Below are 7,333 nucleotides of genomic sequence, written 5' to 3' on the forward strand. Positions count from 1 at the left end.
TCAATACTTAGGAGCTATCATGAAGCTGAATGCCAAGTTGTTTGGTAATGAGACCTGGGAAAGTGAACCCCCCTTGCTCATTAGTGAACTGGATTCTTGGATTCAGAAAACTCTACCTCAAAAGAAACAAGATCCTGGCAAGTTCTTAATACCTTGCACCATAGGCACCATGAACTTTGCAAAAGCTCTGTGTGATCTGGGGTCAGGGATAAATCTTATGCCACTCTCTGTAATGGAGAAGCTGGGGATCATTGAGGTACAACCTGCCTTGTTCTCATTACAATTGGCAGACAAGTCATTGAGACAAGCTTATGGATTAGTAGAGGACGTGCTAGTAAAGGTTGAAGGCCTTTACATCCCTGCTGATTTCATAATCTTAGACACTAGGAAGGAAGAAGATGAATGTATCATCCTTGGAAGACCTTTCCTAGCCACAGCAGAAGCTGTAATAGATGTCAACAGAGGAGAATTACTCCTTCAATTGAATGGGGAATACCTTGTGTTTAAGGCACATGGCCATCCCTCTGTGACAAAAGAAAGTAAGCATGAAGAGCTTCTCTCAGCTCAGAGTCAAGAAGAGCCCCCACAGTTAAACTCTAAGTTTGGTGTTGGGAGGCCACAACCAAACTCTAAGTTTGGTGTTAAGACCCCATATCCAAACTCTAAGTTTGGTGTGGGCAACTATACAACATTGACCTGATCACCTTGTGGCTCCATGAGAGCCACTGTCAAGCTATTGACATTAAAGAAGCGCTTGTTGGGAGGCAACCCAATTTTATCTAATTTTTATTTTATTATATTTTATTGCTATTTTGTGTTTTATTAGGTACATGATCATGAGGAGTCACGAAAAAATCATAAAAATTAAAAACAGAATCAAAAACAGCAGAAGAAAAAAATTCGCACCCTGGAGGACGCACAGGCTGGCGTTCAACGCCAGTAAGGTGCATCTGGCCGGCGTTCAACGCCAGAACAGAGCACCATTCTGGCGCTGAACGCCAGAAACAAGCAACATTCTGGCGCTGAACGCCAGGAATGTGCCCAGAGAGGAAAAACTGGCGCTGAACGCCAGTAACAAGCATGAAACTGGCGTTCAACGCCAGAAACATGCTTTACATGGGCGTTGAACGCTCAGAACGTGCACCAATGGGCGTTTAAACGCCAGAATGGTGCACCAAGGCATTTTACATGCCTATTTGGTGCAGGGATGGAATTCCTTGACACCTCAGGATCTGTGGACCTCACAGGATCCCCACCTACCTCGCCCTCTCTCTCTCCATTCATAGTCATCCCTTCTGTTTTTTCATTCACCACTCACTCTTTCCCATAAACCCCACTCACCTTCAAAATTCGAAATTCTTTCCCACCCAATCCCACCCATATAGCCGAATCCATCTCCCCTCACTCTCCTCTATTTTCTTCTTCTTCTTCTTCTTCTCTTCTTTCTTCTCTTGCTCGAGGGCGAGCAATAGTTTAAGTTTGGTGTGGTAAAAGCATAGTTTTTTTTTGCTTTTTCATTACCATTAATGGCACCTAAGGCCAGAGTATCCTCTATAAAAGGAAAAGGGAAGACAAAAGCTTCCACCTCTGAGTCATGGGAGATGGAAAGATTCATCTCCAAGAGCCATCAAGACCACTTCTATGATGTTGTGGCAAAGAAGAAGGTGATCCCTGAGGTCCCTTTCAAGCTCAAAAAGAATGAGTATCCGGAGATCCGACATGAAATCCAAAGAAGAGGTTGGGAAGTCCTAGCCAACCCCATGCAACAAGTCAGAATCTTAATGGTTCAAGAGTTCTATGCCAATGCATGGATCACTAGGAACCATGATCAAAGTATGAACCCGAATCCAAAGAATTATCTCACAATGGTTCGGGGGAAATACTTGGATTTTAGTCCGGAAAATGTGAGGTTGGCATTCCACTTGCCCATGATGCAAGGTGATGAACGCCCCTACACTAGAAGGGTCAACTTTGATCAAAGGTTGGACCAAGTCCTTATGGACATATGTGTGGAAGGAGTTCAGTGGAGGAGAGACTCCAAAGGCAAGCCAGTCCAACTAAGAAGATTGGACCTCAAGCCTGTGGCTAGAGGATGGTTGGAGTTCATTCAATGCTCCATCATTCCTACTAGCAACCGATCTGAAGTTACTGTGGATCGAGCCATCATGATTCATGCCATCATGATTGGAGAGGAAGTAGAAGTTCATGAGGTCATCTCCAATGTAATCTACAAAATAGCCGACAAGTCCTCACCTATGGCACGACTAGCTTTTCCTCACCTTATTTGCCATCTGTGTTACTCAGCTGGAGTTATCATAGAAGGAGACATCCTCATTGAAGAGGATAAGCCCATCACCAAGAAGAGGATGGAGCAAGCAAGAGAAGCCCCTCACGGTTCTCAAGAGATGCATGAGGAAGCTCATCATCAAGAAATCCCTGAGATGCCTCAAGGGATGCACTTTCCTCCCAACAACTATTGGGAGCAACTCAACACTTCTTTCGAAGGTTTGAGCCACAATGTGGAACAATTAAGGGTGGAACATCATGAGCACTCCATCATTCTCCAAGAAATAAGAGAAGATCAAAGAGCAATGAGGGAGGAGCAACAAAGGCAAGGAAGGGACATAGAAGAGCTAAAGAACATCATTGGTCCTTCAAGAAGAAGGCGCCACTAAAGGTGGACTCATTCCTTGTTCTTATTTCTTTCTGTTTTCGGTTTTTAATATTGTGTTCATCTATGCTTTGTGTCTTTATTTTATGATCATTAGTATGTAACCATGCCTTAAAGTTATGAATAATTCCATTAATCCTTCACCTTTCTTAAATGAAAAATGTTTTAATTCAAAAGAACAAAAAGTACATAAATTTCGAATTTATCCTTGAATTTAATTTAATTATATTGATGTGGTGACAACACTTTTTGTTTTCTGAATGAATGCTTGAACAGTGCATATATCTTTTGATCTTGTTGTTTATGAATGTTAAAATTGTTGGCTCTTGAAAGAATGATGAACAAAGAGAAATGTTATTGATGATCTGAAAAATCATGAAATTGATTCTTGAAGCAAGAAAAAGCAGTGAAAAAGGAAGCTTGCGAAAAAAAAAAAGAAAAAAAAATTGGCGAAAAAAAATAGAAAGAAAAAGAAAAAGCAAGCAGAAAAAGCCAATAGCCCTTAAAAACAAAAGGCAAGGGTAAAAAAGGATCCAAGGCTTTGAGCATCAATGGATAGGAGGGCCCAAGGAAATTAAATCCAGGCCTAAGCGGCTAAATCAAGCTGTCCCTAACCATGTGCTTGTGTCATGAAGGTCCAAATGAAAAGCTTGAGACTGAGTGGTTAAAGTCGTGATCCAAAGCAAAAAGAGTGTGCTTAAGAGCTCTGGACACCTCTAACTGGGGACTCTAGCAAAGCTAAGTCACAATCTGAAAAGGTTCACCCAGTTATGTGTCTGTGGGATTTTTGTATCCAGTGGTAATACTGGAAAACAAAGTGCTTAGGGCCACAGCCAAGACTCATAAGTAGCTGTGTTCAAGAATCAACATGCTTAACTAGGAAAGTCAATAACACTATCCGAAATTCTAAGTTCCTAGAGAAGCCAATCATTCTAAACTTCAAAGGAAAAAGTGAGATGCCAAAACTGTTCAGAAGCAAAAAGCTACAAGTCCCGCTCATTTAATTATAATTAATATTCATTGATATTCTGGGATTTATAGTATATTCTCTTCTTTTTATCTTATTTGATTTTCAGTTGCTTGGGGAGAAGCAACAATTTAAGTTTGGTGTTGTGATGAGCGGATAATTTATACGCTTTTTGGCATTGTTTTTAGGTAGTTTTTAGTAGGTTTAAGCTACTTTTAGGGATATTTTCATTAGTTTTTATGTTAAATTCACATTTCTGGACTTTACTATGAGTTTGTGTATTTTTCTGTGATTTCAGGTAAATTCTGACTGAAATTGAGGGATTTGAGCAAAACTCTGAAAAAGGCTGACAAAAGGACTGCTGATGCTGTTGGAATCCGACCTCCCTGCACTCGAAATGGATTTTCTGGAGCTATAGAACTCCAATTGGCGCGCTCTCGACGGCGTTGGAAAGTAGACATCCAGGGCTTTCCAGCAATATATAATAGTCCATACTTTATTCGGAAATTGACGACGTAACTTGGCGTTGAACGCCAAGTACATGCTGCTGTCTGGAGTTAAACGCCAGAAAAACGTCATGATCCGGAGTTGAACGCCCAAAACACGTCATAACTCGGAGTTCAACTCCAAGAGAAGTCTCAGCTCGTGGATTGATCATGCTCAGCCCAAACATACACCAAGTGGGCCCCGGAAGTGGATTTATGCATCAATTACTTACTCATGTAAACCCTAGGAGCTAGTTTATTATAAATAGAACATTTAACTAATGTATTTGACATCTCTTGACCATTCGGTCTTTTGATCACTTTGGGGGCTGGCCATTCGGCCATGCCTGAACCTTTTACTTATGTATTTTCAACGGTGGAGTTTCTGCACACCATAGATTAAGGGTGTGGAACTCTGCTGTACCTCAAGTATTAATGCAATTCTATTTTCTTCCATTCAATTCAACTTGTTCTTATTCCAAGATATACGTTGCACTTAACTTTGATGAATGTGATGATCCGTGACACTCATCATCATTCTCACTTATGAACGCGCGTGATTGACAACCACTTCCGTTCTACCTTAGGCCGGGCGCATATCTCTTAGATTCCCCAATAGAATCTTCGTGGTATAAGCTAGATAGATGGCGGCATTTATGAGGATCCGAAAAGTCTCACCTTGTCTGTGGTATTCCGAGTAGGATCCTGGGAATCCGGAAAGTCTAACCTTGTCTGTGGTATTCCGAGTAGGATTCCGGTAATGAATGACTGTGACGTGCTTCAGACTTGCAACTGCTGGGCGTTAGTGACAGACGCAAAAGAATCAAAGGATTCTATTCCAGCAGGAGCGGGAACCAACCAGTGATTAGCCGTGCTGTGACAGAGCGCGTGAGCGTAGTTTTCACTGCGAGGATGGGATGTAGCCTTCGGCCAGTGTGATGCCTCCAGACGATTAGCCATGCGAGTGACAGCCGCAGAGGACCATTTTCCCGAGAGGATTAAAAGTAGCCATCGTCGAACGGTGAACCCCTATACACAGCTTGCCATGGAAAGGAGTAAGAAGGATTGAGTTGAAGCAGTAGGAAAGTAGGCGTTCTTGAGCCATACAGTATCTCCATTCGCTTATCTGAAATTCCCACCAATGAATCTGCATAAGTATTCTATCCCTTTTATTATTTCTTCTATTTTCTTATTTCTATTTTCGAAATCATAAACCAATTTAATCTACCTAACTGAGATTTACAAGGTGACCATAGCTTGCTTCATACCAACAATCTCTGTGGGATCGACCCTTACTCGCGTAAGGTTTATTACTTGGACGACCCAGTACACTTGCTGGTTAGTTGAACGGAGTTGTGTCCACTCGTGCCAATTTCAAATTCCATAATTTTACAATGAGTACAACTTAAAGAATAAGGATCACAATTTTGTCCACCAAATCACCTTTCCGATTAGCTTACAGATTGGAGGCAATGATCCCAGTGGAGATCGAAGAAGGATCGCCCAGAGTGATTCACTATAATGAAGAAGTCAACTCCCAACTTCAAAGGGAAGAACTCGACCTACTTCTGAAAATTCAAGAAAGAGCTCGAATTAGGGAAGAGGCATTGAAATGTCGAATGGCTTCAAGGTACAATCAAAAGGTAGTACCGCGAGGTTTTGTCAAGAATGACCTCATCCTAATCCGAAATGATATCAGAACAACTCGACCCGGAGAAGGAAAGCTGGCGACAAACTGGAAAGGTCCCTACCGGGTTGTAGAGGTACTTGGAAAAGGCTACTACAGATTGTCTGAACTCGAAGGGCGAGAACTTCCAAGGTCATGGAACGCCTGCAACTTAAGAAGGTACTACAGTTAGAGGTAATAAAGATCTTAGGATAAGGCGCACTCTTTTTCCTAAAAAGGTTTTTTAATGAGGTGCCAAGCCAAGATCTACAAATTGCCCGACTTAGAGGGATAAAATACCCACATGTATATATTTGCATTCTCTTTGAATAAAGTTTTTAAATTCTCTACAAATACTCAAGACGCATTAATCTGAAACGCTAAAATTCATCTACCGATTATAAAGCTACAAGGTCAGTGGAAAGTGAAAATCAAATTCACTGCTCGATCACGAAAAGGACCAAAATAGATGAAAACCGAATTCATCAAAAGGTCAACCAAACAAGGATCAAACCTGGCTTCGACAAAATCGGCAAAGATGAAAAAGCGACAAAACAGAATAATGCAAGAAGTTATCGAAAATGATCCATAGAAAGGATCTGACGAAGTCTTAATAAAATAGGTTGCTAAAAATAACTTAAAAGACAGGCCGACATAAAGAAGTCAGACCAGTCGATTACAATAACCAAAGTTATAAAAAGTCAATCCCTGGAAAGAGGCCTGGCCAGCCCTAAAAAAGAGGATTACTAAAAATAACTTAGAAGGGACCGACACAAAGAAGTCGACCCCAAAATAAAAAAGTTATAAAAAGTAATCCCTGAAAGAGACCTGACAAAGGTCCAAAAAAGAGGATTACTAAAAATAACTTAGAAGGGACCGACGCAAAGAAGTCGACCCCAAAATCAAAAAGTTATAAAAAGTAATCCCTGAAAGAGACCTGACAAAGGTCCAAAAATGAGGATTACTAAAAATAACTTAGAAGGGAACGACGCAAAGAAGTCGACCCCAAAATCAAAAAGTTATGAAAAGTAATCCCTGAAAGAGACCTGACAAAGGTCCAAAAAAGAGGATTACTAAAAATAACTTAGAAGGGAACGACGCAAAGAAGTCGACCCCAAAATAAAAAAGTTATAAAAAGTAATCTCTGAAAGAGACCTGACAAAGGTCCAAAAAAGAGGATTACTATAAATAACTTAGAAGAGACCAACGCAAAGAAGTCGGCCCCAAAATAAAAAAGTTATAAAAAAGTAATCCCTAAAAGAGACCTGACAAAGGTCCAAAAAGAGGATTACTAGAAATAACTTAGAAGGGACCGACATAATGAAGTCAGCCTCCCACGAACAAGTTATAAAAAAGTAATTCCTAACAGATTCTCATAAGCAGCATTAACACTGCCTACAAGGTGACCTTGGAGTTCGGTATAATCAGCCCGGACAGATTCCAAACTGTTCCTGAGATCCATCATCTCTCTATAGGTGGTAACATAGCTCTCCATATGTTTCAACGCTATGTCCTCAGCTAATCTCAAAGAGGCCGCCAGACCA

Source organism: Arachis stenosperma, chromosome 9 (genome assembly GCF_014773155.1).
Source record: "Arachis stenosperma cultivar V10309 chromosome 9, arast.V10309.gnm1.PFL2, whole genome shotgun sequence".
In the NCBI taxonomy this organism is placed as follows: domain Eukaryota; kingdom Viridiplantae; phylum Streptophyta; class Magnoliopsida; order Fabales; family Fabaceae; genus Arachis; species Arachis stenosperma.